This window comes from Oryza sativa, chromosome 6, assembly GCF_034140825.1.
Source record: "Oryza sativa Japonica Group chromosome 6, ASM3414082v1".
Taxonomy (NCBI): domain Eukaryota; kingdom Viridiplantae; phylum Streptophyta; class Magnoliopsida; order Poales; family Poaceae; genus Oryza; species Oryza sativa.
Genome location: NC_089040.1, coordinates 16,637,668 through 16,657,644, shown reverse-complemented (window position 1 = coordinate 16,657,644; position 19,977 = coordinate 16,637,668). Strand labels below are relative to the sequence as shown.

At 41.5% G+C, this 19,977-nt stretch overlaps 1 pseudogene; it reads left to right on the top strand.

Moving 5' to 3' along the window:
- The first annotated feature begins 1,541 nt into the window (after nt 1-1,541).
- LOC107276633 (uncharacterized) lies at nt 1,542-14,723 on the top strand (annotated as a pseudogene).
- The last annotated feature ends 5,254 nt before the right edge of the window (nt 14,724-19,977 follow it).

The following is a 19,977-nucleotide window of genomic DNA, read 5'->3' as shown; positions in this document are numbered from 1 at the left end:
TCGATGGCTAATGAGTGGGCCCATCGACAATTGGGATGAAGACTTTGGTAGATCTACTTCACATGTTAGCTGGTAGGGAGCCAATCACATCCGACTAGTCTGTTTGGAGAGACAGTGATAAGATCAAGTATATCAATCCCTGTGGGGTTGGACCCTGCTCTGGTATACATGCATGAATGCTGTGGACTCCCTTTCACGTATAAAAGACGGATTCATGCCACATAGAAAATGGTTAGATTGTCTGGATTAGGCTAAGTTAGATTCAACCCTCAGACTCAATGAAGAAGGGTTCATTATCTCCTTGTTGAAGTAAAGGTTTATCCTCTCCCACTTAGCACATCACACCAACATCCATTGTAAACTTGATCATCATCACATAGTGAAAGAACATGGAGTAGGTTGTTACATTTCTTAGGGGCCCTAACCTGTATAAAACCACCTGTTTTCGCTTACTCATTCACGTGCCCCAACCACGAGCTTGGAACTTATACCCTGACGAACTCTCAAGGATGGTATCTTACTTTCCCGCTAGAGGAGCTTCTTGCTTCGACACACACATTATTTGATAAGGGCATTACAGTCTTTTATTTCAAGCCTTAGTATATTATGCCAAATAATACAGAAAGAAATAATTTGGAACGAAAGTAGTACGTAAATTCGCTGATCTAGCTATGCAACTACAAGTACAATAACTTAATCATTGCATCAAACCTAATATTGTCATCAATTGTGTCAAGCCGTCATTTTGAATTTTTTTTTACTAGGCGAATAAAGCACGTGGCAAGACAGAGATAAAAACAATTCGATTATTGGATAGGTAATTTCTGCAAAGGGATTATAATTGGGCTGTGTTCTTTTGGAGGTGTTGGGAACCTCTCTCCTCCACACATGAAACAGAGTGATGGATTAACACATAATTAATTAAATATTAGTTATGAAAAACTTGACAAATAGATTAATATGTTTTTAAAGCTACTGTTTTATATAATTTTTTAAATTAAAAAACGCATTGTTTAGCAGTTTTGGAAATGTGTGCACAGAAAACAAGAGTGGTGAGTTGAGAAATTAGGATAAAGAACACATGTCTTGTACATTAAAAAAAGATGAGGATGCTGGTTGTGGCTACGACTCACGATACTGGTATATATGATTAAAAATATGGTACACATGACAAATGACATAACAAATCAATTAAAGCAAGTTGAGCATCCACCCAAATAGCATCTGCAGACTGACATGTGGGCCCGAGGTCCTGGACCCACATGTCAGTGAGCAGTAGGACCGCCGTCCCTTGCTAATACATCAAACTTGGTTGTGATTTCCTTGCCCCATCTACCACCGTAAAAGGACAGCTATTTTGCCTTGCTATTATCAGCGGCATCAAGGATGTAAAGCATGTGCCCTATGGGGATGACATCAATGATGCGCTACTACAAAGATGCCACCGCCTGAATTCATCATCGTTCTAGAAGGCTTTGAAAGCAAACTGACATGGTTAAGATTGAAACGACATAGCTTAGCTATGTCTTAAAACCTATGACATGAAAGGTTTCGCATATGGTTTGCATAGGTTTAATCTGGCTAGCCGTCAATGCTTTTTATGTTGATCTTATTTTCCTATTCATGCTGTCTTAATTTGATTACATTAATCATCCCTTTATCTTTTCATAAAATCTGTTTGGCATTTGTTGCTGATTCGTTTTGGCTAGGAGAAAGAATATGAGATGATACATTTCGCTTAGACTTTAGATGTCCGAATCTACGCATTATCGTATTATCATCATTTTAGTTGGTACTCTGAAAGTTTTACAATACATCTCTAAAATCGGTAAAATGTTTGTGCTGCGGAAGGAATTCTTTCGAAAATTACTGCCATCGGATCTGGATGTCGCGCTGAGGTGTGGGTAGGCCAATTCGGGCGCTGGATCCATCAGCAGCCCCCTGAGCAGATTTACGTCGCGGTCGCGGTGATTGCCGTGACGATTGTGTTGCTGCTAGCAGGTGATGTATCGATTCATGCCCTAGTTACTCTAGTTTTTCTTGCTTTCAAATTCAATCCCTTCGTCCGATCCTAGATGGCTAGGTGGTTGTTGGCAATTTTTTGTGACAAGTTGACAACTACGATCGTAGCACCTTATGCCTTGCGGTGATCCTAGGGTCGCCAACCACCTTGATCTAGCAAAGAGCTAGACCTAGATGGGTTTTGACAAATAAACCGGCTAGCGGAGCCGATTCTAGATAACTACCCGTCTCGTGGGCAAAACGGAAGGTTTTCAGGACAAACCTACAAAGAGATGTTGCACTCTCGCAACGGCGGCAGACGGTTTACGGCGCAAACCGACAAAGATGGACAAACTAAGAGAAAACTAAAAGCAATATGAAAAATGATTCGATTGATTGATTGTAGATTGGTTGTTACAATAGAACCGGCCATGTCCCTTATATAGGGGTTGGTCTTGCCCTCGACAGGCCCTTCTCCATGTCCAACTCGGGATAAAAGCCAAAGAAAACCCGAAACATGTCTTCCCGAGCAAGGAAACCTCGAGACCCGATGAAAGACAGTCGGACTCGGACCTGCCGGTCAGACCGGTCACACACCGCCGGTCTGACCAGCCCTCAACCGGCGGTCTGACCGCCCAATACACGATGGTCAGACTGTCCCACTCGAAGGAAACCGGTAGATTTTCAAATTTTAGCAATCTTTCCTATTTTAATCCTAGGTGCCAAATTTGGGTGTAAACACATGCCCCCCCTGCCTTTTTGATGAACAACGTGAATCTAAAAGCATAGAACATGTTTTTGGTCTTAGGGCGATAATCCAATTACCGGCCATAGTACCTCCTAAGCGTCTTGCTAAACGCTCGGGAAGTATTTCTTCAAGTATTTCCCGTTGATTACTCGCTGAAAATGCTCCCCTTGAAGTGTCTCCAAAAAATATGCGTTTCCTCGAACAATGCCGCATACTCGATAAGGACCCTCCTAACTAGGAGACCACTTACCGAACTCCCTAGATCGAGTACCCAAAGGCAAAATTGTCTTTCAAACCAAGTCTCCAACTTGAAACAACTTTGCTTTCACCCTTTTGTTGTACGCCTTGGCCACCCTCTTCTTCTCTTTCTCTATCTCTTCCAAAGCCTTCAAGTGCTTGTTGATGACTTCATGAAAGTTGTCTCCCATCAACGTCTTGTAATCTTCACTTGACAAATCATCTTGCTTGATATAACGAAGAGAACCAAGATTTATCTCAACCGGTAAAACGACTTCTTGACCATAAACCAACTCAAAAGGAGTGACTTTAGTGGCACCATGTTTAGATATCCTATGCGCCCACAATGCTTCGGAAACCACTTCATGCCACCTTTTTGGGTGTTCCTCAATCTTTTTTTTCACTAGTTTCAACAATGTCTTGTTACTTGACTCGGCTTGTCCATTAGCCTGAGCGTAGTAAGGAGAAGAACTCAACAATTTAATACCATAAGATTCGGCAAAATTCTTCACTTCCTTAAACATAAAAGAAGCACCTTGATCCGTAGTTAATGTTTGCGGAATACCGAATCTATGGATAATATGCTTCAAAATAAAGTCAATTACCTCCGTATGAGTCGTATTCATCAGCGGCACGGCTTCGGCCCACTTGGTGAAGTAATCCGTAGAACCTAGCACGAACCTATGCCCCTTTGATGACGAAGGATAAATTTGACCAATGAAATCCAAAGCCCAACCTCGGAACGGCTATGGTTTGATTATGGGATTCAACACGGCGGCGGGCGCCAATTGAACATTGCCGAACCGTTGACAAGCTTCGCATCCCCTATAATATTTGAAGCAATCCTCAATCATCCTCGGCCAATAGAACCCCGCTCTCCTAAGCAACCAATTCATCTTGTGGGCCGATTGATGAGTTCCACAAATTCCTTCATGTACCTCTCCCATAGCTACTTTAGATTGATCTTCATCTAGACACTTCAACAAGACTCTATCTATATTTTGGTGATATAAATCTTCATCAAGCAATGTGTATTTGAACGCTTGCCGCTGAATTTTCCGATCAACCTTAAGTGTGGGATCTTTCAGATATCTAATCAAAGGAATTCTCCAATCCTCCTCTGTTTCCTAGGCACAAATGTCCGAATTCACAATTAATTCGGCCTCTAAATTGATTGAAGCGTGCCCCCCAACGCTCTGCCCAGAACCGGTCAGACTGGCCATACAAGGCCGGTCAGACCGCTCGGGGTCGCCGGTCAGACCGGCGGCATGTGGCCGGTCAGACCGCCCCTAGTCACCAGTGAACGTGCAGAGATATAGCCTAGAGGGGGGGTGCATAGGCTTTCCTGAAATTTTCTCAACAATCGCAGCGGTTAAATTAACAGGGCCCGGAACCTCCTGGTGAAGAACACCGGAACTTCCTAGCAATGATGAGCAGCCCGGAACTTCCGGAGTTCTTGCGTCAGGAACTTCCAGGCAACAGAGAAAAATGAAATCAGGGAAGTAAAACAGGTCCTAGCTAGAGATGATCAGGCACAGAGTTGCACAAGATGTAAATCACAAGATACCAGCAGATTCAAACACAGATCATGCACAAGAGAGACAAAGGCGATTTTTTCCCGAAGTTCGGATCACACGGATCCTACTCTCCTTTGAGGTGCTCAAAGAGCCGGGTCTCGATTAACCCCTTGCCTCACTTATGCAAAGATCCGAGAAGAAGTCCACAGCCTTCAACTCAACACTTCTAGGTCATTTTCTAGAATTGAGTGACCACCAAGATCCAACTCACAATTCCTTCTAGAAAAGACCACAAGTGCAAGTTGCTCTACCTAGGACAACCTCTGAAAACTCAGCACAAGAATCTTTACTCACTTACCTCGTTTCCTTGCGGAGGTGAGGAAAACCTTCACAAACTTTCCCGGGACATCCACAAGATCCTTGGAAGCTCACGGGCGACACCTAACCATCTAGGAGAAGATCTCCAAGAGTAATAAGCCCAGGTGATAGCCCACAAGGTATCCAAAGTGCTCAAACAAACCTAATCTTCAAGCTATCTCCAAAACACTCCTACACTCTAATCTAATCTCTCAATCTCACAAGATAGGCTCTAGATTTGAGTGGAGGAAGCAAAGGAAGCTTGGGAGTGGCTAGAAAACCCTAGAACATGAAAGAGCTGAAGTGGAATGGCCAAAGGGTGACCTGGGGACGAAATCCATATATATAACGGCTAGGTGACGTCATCTAGCCGTTACTCACAAGTTTAAACTGGAAACCTGCCAGGAGGTTCCGGGCAAAAGTGCCAGGAACTTCCGGGCAACACTTAGGAAATTTTTTGCAATGAAACGGTGCCCGGAAGTTCCGGCCAGAACCTCCGGGTAGCCCTCTTTGTCCCGGGGAGAAAAAACATTTTTCAAAAAATGATTCCAAAAATATTTTGACTCATGGATATGACTAAGAGCACTTTGTATACCCTAGAACCACACTTGAAACCCCTCTTAATAGTACGGTTTTTCCTAAACTCAATTTCGAAAGTGAAAAACCTAGTCTAATCACCTTCGGTGTTTTTCGCACTTAGGAACATTCAAATTGGGGGGTCTCCTTGCATTCTTAGCCATCACAACTTGCTTTGGGACTAAACTTCTGTGAATAAACTTGATAAACACGTTAGTCCCCTTTAACCACCTTGTCATTAATCACCAAAACCCACTAGGGGGTTTAAGTGCATCTTCAACCAGTCAGACCGGCCACGCAATGCCGGTTAGACCGCCCCTATTCCCCAATTTTGCCAATTTCGCACAAAGATTTGAAATTAAGCACCGGCTCTTCTAATACCAGAAATAATCCCTTCTTCACACTATAGCCAGATGCCTATTGTGCCAAGTCATTTGCTCTAGAATTATCATGCCTAGCAATATGTCTAATAGCAAAATTATCAAAATTGGCAATAATATCCAAGCATGAATCGATATACCTATTTAGTGATCCGTCCAAGCATTTATAAACTCCGACGACTTGTTGCACCACCAATTTCGAATCACCAAAAGCTTCCACGTACTTAGCTCCAACCATCTCCATGACTTGTGTAAGCCGAATAATAAAGCATTGTATTCGGCTTGATTATTTGTACAATAATATTCCAAACGAACCGATGCTTCATAACACATGCCATTAGGTGAAAACAAAACTACCCTATGCCTTGACCTTCTTTGCAAGAAGAACCATCAAAATAAATCTTCCAAGGTATAACTTCAACTAGGCAAACCTCTTCCTCATAAGCAATATCTACATGATGGTCTACTATAAAATCACATACAATTTGGCCTCTCATAGATTTCAATGGTTCATAAGCCAAATCATATTCTATCAAAGCATATGCCCACTTGCCAATTCTCCCACTTAGAATTGGCCTTTGCAACATGTGTTTAATAACATCGGCTTGACAAGCAACTATGCATGTACTAGATAACAAATAATGCCTCAATTTGGTACAAGCATAGTATAAGCATAGACAAAGTCTCTCTATAAAGACATACCTCGTTTCGGCATCCAAAAGACGGCGGCTCAAATATGTAATAATATATTCCTTGCCATCCTCCTCTTGCGTCAAAACGGCACCAATGACTTTGTCTTCGGAGGCAATATATAACCAAAAAGGCTTTCCGGCTTTAGGCGCCCACACAAGGGGTGGAGTAGATAAATACCTCTTCAACTCCTCAAACGCTTCTTGTTGTTTTGCCCCCCAAGTAAAATCGGCTTCCCTTTTCAAACGAAGTATAGGAACATAAGCATCGATTTTACCTGCTAGGTTAGAAATAAATCTTCTCAAATAATTCACCTTACCTAGCAACTTTTGAACTCCCTTCTTGCATGTCGGTGCTTTGAAATCACGAATTTTTTCTATCTTCTTAGGATCAATCTCAACTCTTCTCTCATGCACCATGAATCCTAAGAACTTCCCCGCTGACACACCAAAAGCACATTTAAGTGGGTTCATCTTCAAACTATACCGGCACATCCTCTCAAAGGCTAACATCAAATCGGCTATATGTCCCTCCATACCATCCGATTTGACAACAATATCATCAATGTAGATTTCTAAGATAATACCTAGTAAATCATGGAAGATCAAATTCATTGCCCTTTGATATGTTGCACCGGCATTCTTCAATCCAAAAGTCATGACAACCCACTCAAACAAACCAACAAATCCCAGGCACCTAAAAGCCGTTTTGTGCATATCCTCCTCCGCCATAAAGATTTGATTGTAGCCGTCATTACCATATAAAAAACTAATCACCTTATGACCCGAGGCATCATTTATCATCATGTCGGCTATAGGCATATGATATTCATCTTTGGGAGTAGCTTTATTTAAATCTCTAAAGTCTATGCAAACTCTAATCTTACCACTCCCCTTCTTCTCCACCGGGACTATGCTAGAAACCCACTCCGCATAACGACATGGCATAATAAACCCCGCCTTCAACAACCGATCAATTTCCTCTTTGACTCGGTCATATAGCAAAGGATTAAAACGACGAGGTGGTTGCTTATAAGGCCTAACACCCGGTTTAATTGGAAGCCGATGCTCAACAAGCTCACGGCTAAGACCCGGCATCTCATGGTACACCCATGCAAAGCAATCAACATACTCTTTAAGTAGCTCGATTATCTTAACCTTATAATCGGCTCTCATATTTTTGTTTATAAAAGTCGGCCTTGGTTTAGTTCCATCACCTATGTCTACTTCCTCCAATGGATCGGCCAATGTAAACCCTTGTCCAAGCTTCTCCACTTCATCAAAATCTTCAATAGTTTCACCAATATCGTTCTTTGTAGACCGATATTCTTGTACCCTCTTTTGTAACCACTCTAAATTAGCTTCTCTACTCATTGCACAAATTGACATGGCCTAGCCGTGCTAAACTAGCCGGCTTTACAGAGATAGGTACAAATTTGCCATCGGAAATACTAATGAAATCATAGCTAGAAAGATCCATCCCCGATAAGCATTGAATATTCCCATGATGCCACTCAAAAGTAGCATCGGCCATTGCAACCTCGGCCGATGTATTTGCCTTAACAATTTCAACATCATTGCCGTCCCATTGAATTAAACATTAATGGAAGGTAGAAGGCACATAACAATTGGCATGGATCCAACAACGCCCTAAAATTACATTGTAGTTACCTTGCACATCGACGATGAAAAAGCTGTTGGTAGCGTCTTGTTTCCCACGGTAAGCTCCACTGAAAAGATACCCTTCGCCTCCGTTGGTTCACCAATGAAGCCATTGAGAATCATGTTGGTCTTCTTCAACTCATCATCTCCACGCCCCAACTTTTTGAACAACGAGTACGGCATCAAATTCACGGCGGCACCTCCATCCACAAGCATTCTAGAGACCGGCTTCCCATCAATATGACCTTTGAGATAGAGAGGCTTCATATGACGGTTTGATTCATCGGGCTTCTCAAAAACCGCATCTTTAGGACCTAGAGAAAACTAAGCAACCTCGGCTTTATCCATAGCACAAAACTCCATAGACAACATACATACCATGTTGATATCCATGTCTTCTTTTGGAGATGACTCATCTTTATCAACCGATTGTTCTTCCTTCTTCTCTACAACAACCGGTTCTTCCTTCTCTACGGATTTACGTCTCCAAACCGGTGGCGGTCGCAACTCATTGAACTTTCTATCTCTTTCCTCTTCGGCCTTCTTTTCTCTCAATTCTTGGGCCCGAAGAAGTTGCAACCTTCTTCTTTGAGTAGCCGTTAAATCCTTAGGCATCCACCTAGGTTTCGGCTCTGTTCCAGGAGGTAAATAGTACCCCCTATTGAGTTTACTTGATGACGATGAAGCCCCCGCATTGTCCTTTGCAAACCTCCTGTCAAACTGGCGCTGGAGCTTGGTCAGACCGGACGTAGACCATCGGTCAGACCGGCCAGATGCGCCGGTCAGACCGACATTTGGTGGGCGGTCAGACCGGCCTGAGGCGTCGGTCGGACTATTGTCGGGTCGGCGGTCAGACCGGCCAGATGGCCCGGTCAGACCGGCCGTATGGCTGCGGTCAGACCGGCCAGAAGGCCCGGTCAGACCGGCCAACTGCGATAAGCTGGTACCGGCTTCGGGTTTGTTGCTTGAAGACTCTCCAACTTCATCTCCAGAAGGTATTGGCACATCATGAGACCCCACTTTGATGGTAATCACTTCCGAAGTCCTTGCCTCCACCTTAATACGCTTTCCTTCCCTCTTCTCTTCATTGGCCCGGTTCCTACCATAAAACCGGCCATTGTTTGGCGAAGACAAACGCTCATAGATTGGCCTCCTTAGTCCTCCCCACCCTTGGTTGAATTGCATTGGAGGCACATGGTTGAACATTGGCGGTGTTGCCCCCCATGGCATGTAATAAGGATAAGGATAACCCGGCGGCGGCATTGGATAAGGACCCCATGACATGTCTTGTGAATGATGGTATGGAGGTGAATGCGACCGTCTTGGTGAGTGACCAAATTGCTCCCTAGGAGGTGATCTTGGTCTTTTCCCTTTGTTGCGAGCTCTCTCACCACCTTGCTTTTCATACTTTTCCAAAAGCATATCAAGGGTCACTTTGGTCTTCCTAGGAGCTTTAAAAGTTGAAGCTTCACTCTTATTTTCCTTCCAAACACCAACCTCCGGCTTCTTTGGCACTATCATCTTTGGCCTCGGTTCACCAATGATTACTCCTTTTCCCTTAGTAGATTCGGCTTGCTCCAGCCAAATCAACACCTTCTTATCATTGAAATTAATTGTATTCACTGGAAAAGAATCATGATCAAGCTTCATCTTAGAACCATCGGTAAACTTCAATCGTCCTTCATCTATGGCCGATTGAACCTGTCGTCGAAACACATTGCAATCATTAGTAGAATGAGAGTGGGAATCATGCCATTTACAATAAGCTCGACATTTCAATTCTTCTTGAGATGGTATGATATGGCCTGTAGGTAATCTAATTTGTTTTTCTTGTAAAAGATAATAAAAAATCTTATCACACTTGGCCACATCAAAACTATATTTAATCTCACTTTGCCGATCTTTACGAGGAGTTGGCATTAGATTAGAACAAAGAAAGGGCTTATTTTTGTTAGTCCATGACCACTCAGCAACATACATATCATGATCACCCTCATCTTCACTATCACTAGCCTCAGGGTAATCAATCAAATTAACATTAGGCTTTTTCTCATATGGTCTAATAAATTTTTTATTATCCTTAACCCGGCTTTCCTGAGCCAGAGCCTTTTGCATAAGTTGACTAACATCAAGAAATTGTTGGCCATCTAATCTTTCTCTAAGAGGAGCAATTAAACCATTAAAAGCAAGACAAGCCAAATCTCTATCAGTTATATTCAAGCTATAACATCGGTTTCTAACATCCCTAAATCTCTTAATATAATCAATGACAGGCTCATTATATTTTTGCTTAATCGATGTCAAATCACATAACCTAAGCTCAGTTTTTCCAGTATAGAAATAATCATGAAATCTTTGTTCTAATTGAGCCCAAGTATGAATAGAATTTGCCGGTAAAGAAGTAAACCATGTAAAAGCGGTACCGGACAAAGATAAAGAAAACAAGCGCAATTTAAAACTATCACTATTAGCCTCACCACATTGCGCTAAAAATTGACCTACATACTCCCATGTGGTCCTACTATCTTCACCACTAAACTTGGTAAATTCGGGAACTCTATAACCACGAGGAAATGGTACATTATCATAATAATCAGGATATGGCTTTTGGTATACCTTAGCACGATTCCTAGCTTCAATCCCGAATTTATCCCTAATAATCCCACTAATTATTTCCTCCATATTATCAGGCCTATATTGATTTGGTGGTGGATTTGGTGGCCTAATAGGTTGTGTTTGTGGCGCAATATGATTATATTGGCCTTGCCTAGTATCGGGAGGAAATCCCCTAGCAACATCATTATAAGCATTAGGAACATGTGGGGGAACTTGGGGATTAATTGCAGCAGTAGATACAGGAGGATCAAATGTTCTAAGATGATACAAATAACTAGCATTAGTCATTGGATCTATCCCCTGAATCGAAATAATTGCGCCGGTCTGACCGGTCCAGGGCCCGGTCTGACCGACGTCCAGAGGTGCGGTCAGACCGGCATGAGTCCTGGTCTGACCGCCAGGATAATACCTGGTCGGACCGGCCGTTTGGCCGGTCGGACCGACGGCGAAGTTGCGGTCTGACCGGCCATCAGGCCCGGTCGGACCGGCTGTCTGCGCCGCTCCATCGGTTCCATTACTTGTTTGATCTATAGGAGCTTGGCTAGCACTGGTAGAGGCTTTATCTTTTAACATAAAATTGGCCATGAGAGGGCCGAATTTAGTTCTTAAAAACTCATCAAATCGACCTTCAATAGTTGCATCTAACTTACTTTTAAAAATAATCATGGATGAATCTATTGTAGATGCAACTTGTTGTTGGATAGATTGTGTTACCTCTTCATTGCTTACCAAATCGGGAGTGAGCTTAGGACGTGGCCCGGGCTTGATGATCACGCCTTGACAAGTCCTAGTGCACACCCTCATCAACGCCTCCTGTGTGATCTCCTTAATGTACTCCTCCATGGACTTGCGATCTTCCCCTTCGAAGTCATCCAATGTGATTGGTATCACATTGGTCGGCTCCACCTCTGCCTTGGATGATGACTGCTTCGTCATGGCGAAGTCAAAGTTGAGTTGACGCTGAACGGATCTCCCCAATGGAGTCGCCAAAAATCGTGTTGGCAACTTTTTTTGACAAGTTGACAACTACGATCGTAGCACCTTATGCCTTGCGGTGACCCTAGAGTCGCCAACCACCTCGATCTAGCAAAGAGCTAGACCTAGATGGGTTTTGACAAATAAACTGGCTAGCGGAGCCGATTCTAAATAACTACCCGTCTCGTGGGCAAAATGGAAGGTTTTCAGGACAAACCTACAAAGAGATGTCGCACTCTCGCAACGGCGGCAGACGGTTTACGGCGCAAACCGACAAAGATGGACAAACTAAGAGATCACTAAAAGCAATATGAAAAACCGGCCATGTCCCTTATATAGGGGTTGGTCTTGCCCTCTACAAGCCCTTCTCCACGTCCAACTCGGGACAGAAACCAAAGGAAACCCGAAACATGCCTTCCCAAGCAAGGAAACCTCGAGACCCGACGAAACACAGTCGGACTCGGACCTGCCGGTTATACCGGCCACACACCGCCGGTCTGACCGGCCCTCAACTGGCGGTCTGACCACCCAACACACGGCGGTCAGACCGGCCCACTCGAAGGAAACCGGTAGACTTCCAAATTTTGGCAATCTTTCCTATTTTAATCCTAGGTGCCAAATTTGGGTGTAAATAGTGGTGTTGCATCCTGTACGCTGTGCTTCTGTCCCTGTAATCAAAACTCAAATCAGGTTTCCGGAGTTAAAAACTTGCTGAAGTTGTCTCCCCTGCAATTCCATGAATGAACTAGCTGTTGATCTGATTGGGTAGCTGAGCTCTATAGCTATTTATATTAACAACTATGATCAATTAAGCTTATGTATATGATGCGAAGACTGTTCGTAGCCCGAGTTTATCTTTTTACACCCTTGTCACGGGAACATGTTGATATAATGTTTGAGTAACTCGTACTGCCTAGTTTGACTTTAATTTATCTGATCAGCTGCATTGCACGTATTTGATTCCTGGCTTAAGAACACAGAAAATTCTCAATGGGTATAGTTGAAGTCACCGTCACCAACAAGTGGAACTTCTAAATCTAAAGTTGCACCTGTGCTATGTTATTTTGCTGGTGCTACAAGCACATAAATTAATGAGCAATGTCTGGCTGCTTTTGTGTGTGCAGTTTCGTGCTATCTGCCTATCTGGGCTCGGTGGTGGTGGCAAAAGTATTCTTTTCTACCAGGTAAATTTCTATTTCAATCATGCTATTTCAGTGTATGACTATGTGTGGCATTTTTGTGTTTGTGTTTCTTATTCCCTGAGAGGCATCCTATTCAACTTCTGGTGGATTGAAGTGGGAAGATGGAATTTTGTCAAATTGATGAATAATGACTAAACATTTAATGGCCACCAATTTGGAACTCCAGTGTAATTCAGTAAATTACTATTCCGAATGAACTACCCATTCTGCTTGTTATGTTGTAGTCTATTGGGCATCTATGTTGACTTTTCTTGTTTCCTTGATTCGACTTAATATGCTCCGATCTGAATTCGTCTGTGATATATATTGTATGGCAACATCAGACAGAGCACATTTTTGCCCTTTCGAGTTAATTTGCCTTGAGACTATCTGCACGATCTTCACAGGTATCACTTTTCACGATACCTAAAAGGTGGAATAGCGATTTTCGAACCATTTCCTATAAGAGAAAGGTTTCCATTACTTTGAGAAATGGATTCTATATCAAACTATAGCTATTGCATTAAAGAAGAAAAGAAACTAATAGAAGTCGAATACGCGGAATGGTAGTGAATAGAGAGAAAGATTCTTCTGGTTGTCTCTGTGCTAATTTTGCTTTTCCCTTAGCTTCGGGATGGATAATCACATCAAGGAACTGTGATTTCAATGGAACAAAACAATGATACGTTTGTGCTTCATTCAGAGCTGGAGAGGGTAAGACGACTCATTACAGAGAAATATTTTCAGCGAAAGGAAGACTATCTGGTTATGTAGAAACATGTATTTGCTGACTAAAGTGCAATTGAACAGATGGCTTGATCTCTGTTCTTGTTCTCTGCAGAAAAGCAAAATAAAGCCTGTTCATGTTGTTGATGTTCCTGGTCATGCAGGGCTCAAACCCAAGCTTGATGAAGTCCTGCCTCAAGCAGCTGGGATAGTTTTTGCTGTTGATGCTCAAGATTTCTTGTCCACCATGCAAGTCGTTGCAGAGTAATTTTGCTGACGTAATCCATGTTATTACTAAAAATGAGTGTAGTGGTGTTTATTTAGCTAAAATTGAACTACAGTCTACATCTCTTACTGGATTGAATTTAGGAGTATGACTAGGACCTTCTTTCATGCCAGGACAAGTATTAAATTGTGTGTTGTGTCAATTTATTGTTGCAATTGGTATTGTCTCAAATTTATTCCCTTATCACAGGTACCTGTATGACATTCTGACAAAGGCAACTGTAGTGAAGAAGAGGATTCATGTTCTGATATTCTGCAACAAAACAGATAAAGTTACGGCTCACTCAAAAGAATTCATCAAGAAGCAATTGGAAAAAGAAATGTATGGTTTTCTTTTTGACGTATCATACTAGCATAACTAGTGCATCAACTTGTGATGTCATCTATAATCAATCACTAAGATTTTGGTGTGTTTTGCTATAAGTAACGTTGCAACTTTACTGTGTACACAAGTACTATCTGGAGTACATAGGGTAACATACTTGAACCACCTATATAAGAGCTTGCCACAAACATGTTCAATAATTGAAGTAAATCTGTAGTCCACAAGGCTTCTAACAAGTCTTGATTTATTACTTTGTAGAAACAAGCTCCGAGAATCAAGAAAAGACATATCATCTGCTGACACCACTGATGAAGTGAAGCTTGGGAACCCTGGAGAAACATTTTACTTCAGTCAATGCCAGAACAGGGTGACAGTCGCGGAGGGTGCTGGTCTGACTGGTAATGTTTCAGCAGTTGAGCAATTCATTCGTGAATATGTGAAAGCTTAGGCCTTAGAGTTGAACCATTACAGAGTAGAGTTTGTGTTTCTTCAAAATTGTTATCTAAGCGGATATTGATTTTCCTGATGCTAAGAAGGAAAAACCTTCGTCATGTGTATCTGGTTCACTCATAGGTTGCGCTGACCGTTTGCTAACTCCTGGCACACACGGATTCATGGCATAACAAGTATAAAAAGTTCAGTTCTGTTAATCCTTCCCTGAACTTTTAATGGATCAGACTTTCTACTCCATCCATCCCTAGATTTTGACATGTTAAGGAAGAGGTTAAGAATTACCATGTCCTTCAATAATATGAAGAGAACAGTTCCCTAAAAAAAATAATAATATGAAGAGAATGAGGAGGGAGGTTCAATGGCTAAAAATAAGAAGAAAAAGATGTAGCTGCATTAAAGAGATCTGAAAGTAGACTACTATCTTTAATGATGAATTCTTATATTAAAACTGCACTTAGGGATGGAGGGAGGCAGTCTTTTCCATAGATCCAGCTTTTCCTCTTGCAAATTGCAATGGTGTCATTTTACTCTCTCGGTCCCTCCAACTATTCCAACAGGGCATATGACCTTGTAGGTCACTTTTACCTCCTAGTCTTTTAAAATCGATCCACTATACTTTGTACTGAATGTTTGCAGGATGAGATGGAGTAGCATTATACCGAATGTCTCGATTTTTTTCCTTCAAATTTTTAATCAATTGATATAGGTTAGAAGCACCTATATAATGATATAATATTGGGTTTAAAACTGAATGGGAACTACCATGGAAAATTTTGAAATTTATTTATAATTTTGATATGTTGCCATGCATGCTAGGAGAAAGGAAGATTGAGGGCTGGTAGAGAACGGGATTCCGTCCAAACGGGACACTTTAAGAAGGCTGACGTCATCCCACGTATTTGCTTTCTTCCTATAAATTTAGAGCCATCCTGCTCCTACTCCACATGTTTGGCGCCCCCACGTCTGGAGCTAGCGCCTACAACAATGTAGGTACCAACACTGGTCACAACAGTAGCAGCAAGGGATCGAACCGAGGGAAAGGAAGAAAATGAGAGGAAACGTTGCTACTTGATACTTTGTAGGCATCGACCCTAGTACCTAAGGTATCAGGTCTCATATCCGTGAGTACCAGCCATGATACCGCATGTACTAAACTTGGCACCCGTGGGTACCAGCCATGATACCCGCAGGTACCGGGTCTGATACATGGGTATCAGCCATGATACCTAAGTATTAGCCATTATACCAAAGGTACCAGACATGATACCTATGGGTATCGACTGCAGATGATGCATTGCACGGCATACCTTCACACACTCCAGCGAGGAACATGATGGCTCACCAAGTCGTCATCATGTCGCTGCCAAATGAAAGCTCTAGATCCACAAGCTTCATTGGTCGCGCCCCTTCATCATCATCAACAACATGCCTAGAAGGAGGCTAAGGACCCCATGCCGGCCAGCAACCTTCCCGACGGCCTCCCCTCTTCTTGGTTGCCCTTTTTGGCCATGAGAGCTAGATCCAGTGGGTGCCACCATACCTCAAAAGCATGAGGCGAAGGAGGAGGCCACATGAGTGGTGCCGGCCGCCACCCTTGTAGCCAACATGCACCTGGGCCAGATCCAGCAGTGAGGAGGGTTTAGGCCTCTACATCCATTTTTCGTGGCTTGCTCCACCGTCGTCATGCCTACACATAGCTCTCTGTAGCTGAGAGGACGAGAAGGGGAAAAAAGAAGGACGAAGGAGGAGAGGTGGAGGAAGAGGATGATGAAAGCTTGGATAGAGAATACTCCCGTCCCATAATATAAGGGATTTTGAGTTTTTCCTTGCAACGTTTGACCACTCATCTTATTCAAATTTTTTTTGCAAATATAAAAAACGAAAAGTTGCGCTTAAAGTACTGTGGATAACAAAGTAAGTCACAAATAAAATAAATAATAATTTTTAAAAAAATGAATAAGACGAGTAGTCAAACGTTGCAAGTAAAAACTCAAAATCCCTTATATTATGGGGCGGAGGGAGTAGAAAGAGAAGGGATAAGATCGAAACGTTATCCACTCATTTAATTTATCCCGTACCGACGAAACACCGTACAGTAGATTTTCTGTAGAAATATAGAGGGCAGGAGGAGATTCATGACATTTCCTATGGAAGGATTGGAAGAAAACATGGGAGTAATAAAAACATAGTAATTTAACTTTGATCAGAAAAGGGAGAGCATCTGGAGTTAAGCTCGAAAAAGAATATTAGAAAAAAAAAACTAATGTTTTTTCCAAGCGTGGTGTGCTCCCTTTCAACAGTACAGAACAAGGTTCTTCAAAGGTTCAGAAATTAATGCTTTAAAATAATTGTTCAAAAATTACCTGGATTGATAATAAAATATAATACCTGCTAATAATATATACAAAGTTGAGAACATATGCTAATATAAATATTTACGATAAATTTTACATGCTAGGTATGTTAATTATTTATGATCATGAAAATATTGTTTATTATAAATAAAAGATGTAACTGAACTTCCTACAAAACTAGCCTATGATGTCGCTCAATCGCGCGACTCTAGGCCTTCTATTATGTGGTATGTGGGAGTGGTAATCTTTTTTATTTATGGGTTTCTCGTTGCTCGTAAAAAAACATAGGTCAGGCTAACTAATATTATGATAATACACTAAATAGCTTAATATTTGTTACAGATTTTATAAGTTATTGTCTTGTAGGTCTTTGTGGCTGCATGACCCCCTTACTTTTTTTTTGGCACGTGCTTTTTATACCTTATGCATAAATATTTTGTAGGTTTTTAAGGAATGTGTTTGATTTCATTTAAATTCGTGTGAAAATCATTAAAATTATATGGGCGACCATAACTGTGCATGTCCTTATAGTAATTTTTTTCTCAAATATATTAAAATTAATTGTTAGAAACAAAATTAATCAAATGAATATACATTTTGATGAGGGTTTATTAGCAAAATAGTTTTTACAATAGATGCAAATCGTAAATAAATTATATGTATAACATTATACCTTCATATGGTTATTCTTTAGCTTTGCCCTTCCTTTCTTTCTTTCCTTCTAGTAGTTTCATCTCCGGAAACCTCTTAAATTATTATTTTCACTGTCCATCTAATCCAACGGTCAAGATTCATTTATCCTCTTTTGTTTTGTAGTGAATCCAACGGCTAATATTTATCGAATGATGTGGCTCATCCTCGTTTCATTTTGAGTTTTACCTTTCAATAGTTAAGATTTATTCTTTAATAGCTTATTTACAATATAATTATAATCATCATATTACATTTAATAGGTAGGAAGGCATAGTCGTGCGAACAAGCGACTTTACTGGCTAGTGCATATGGAGAGCCAAAATTGAACTTAAACTTTTTATTTCCACACCAAGAACCTTGGCTAACTATTTCCTGCGCATCCAAATATTCCATTGTTGCTTTTACAACCACTTCAACGAAAAAGGTTGTGAAAATTGGGACTTGGCATGTGTGAACATATTCATAAATTCCATCATAGTTAGGCTGTGTTTAGATCCAGTGGTGAAAATTTTTGCCGTGTCACACATCGGATATACGGACACACATTTGAAGTATTAAACGTAGTCTAATAACAAAACAAATTACAGATTCCGCCTCTACACTGCAAGATAACTTTATTAAGCCTAATTAATCCGCCATTAGCAAATATTTACTGTAGCACCACATTGTCAAATCATAGAGCAATTAGAGCAAGATCAATAATGTAGCCAACAGCTGGCTCCACTTACCTTTATATTATTTTGTAGCTAATGCTAAAGACAACTAGTACAATAGATTAGCTTTTATGTAGACTGCACCTCATTAATCATAATTAGTTATGCATGTCCACATAAATGTGTACGATCAAAACTAAACTATACCTGTGTAGCCATCTGTATGTTGTGAACTTGTGATATCAACAAGAACTAGTAAAAGAATTGATTAGGCTTTACATAATTACTGCTAGTGAAATGTTGATGGGAAGATCCAAATCTTATCACAACTACATCACTCCTAAAAAAATCCATCTACTTTGTGTAAATAAACAACATGCATATATCGAGAGCAGAAGGGAAAAGGAACAGAGAAAAAAGATCCCCAAATCCACTGACACAACAAAACTCAGAACCACTTCTCGTGGTTCTCCTAGCTACTTGTTTGCTTCAATCAACGGAAACAGCCACAAGGCGGTAGGAGATCTCGCATGGCAACAACACGTTCTTCATAAGGAGAGCATCGATCTGGCTTCGATCTGATGGCTGAGCATGAGAGGAACAGGATCATAAGGTGCGTGGGCTTTAATCCGGCAACGGTGGCGGAGCTTCCGTGGCATACGCGGTTTCTGATGGCTGTGGAAATTGACTCCGATGAATGGTGGTGGGGCTCAGGTGGAGGAGTAGGCGATTTGTGCGGAAAGAAGCGATCTAGAGCAAGAGAGGTGAGAGCCGATACAAGGAAAAAAGTCACACGGGATTGATAGGGTTCGGTGTGGCCCCACAAAGCTAGTTTTTTATTTATCACGGAATCACCTGTGCAACTGTGCTACCGCCGGGCGATAGATTAGTCGCCCGTTTCATTCTCTCTTTTCAATTCTCTCTCATTTATGCATGAATTTAATGATATAAAACTTTTTGGAGCCTCCTGAATAGGACTATTGTACCTGCTCTTAGCTCAAAAGATTCGTCTCGCAAATTAGTCGCAATCTGTGCAATTAGTTATTTTTTAGCCTATATTTAATATTTCATGCAGGTGTTCAAACGTTCGATGTGATAAGGTGTAAAATTTTTGTGGGGGAACTAAACAGGGCCTTAATACTTCATGCATGTGTCCAAACATTCGATGTGATAGGGTGAAAAAACTTTCCAGGGGATCTAAACAGGCTTAACCAATTAATTCTGATAAGTTGCTAGTGCTCCTCACAAAGGCACATACAAAGAACAACAGATGTATGAAATCCTCGAAGTCTGACTCATTGCAAATGACACAACCTGGCCCTGATTGTCTTGTAAACATTATTTGTTGTAGCATATTCCTTGTGTTTAGTCAAACTGTTAGAAGCAATCATATGCAAACCTCCAACTTCATGCTACATTTGCTCTTCCAAATTAGTTGCAAAGGGACAACTGGTTGATAATGTGCAAAGAGGAATGAGCATATACCTTCTTCGATTGGTAAATGTTATTTTCCTATAGGTAGTTCCACACATTGTTATCATCATCTGGA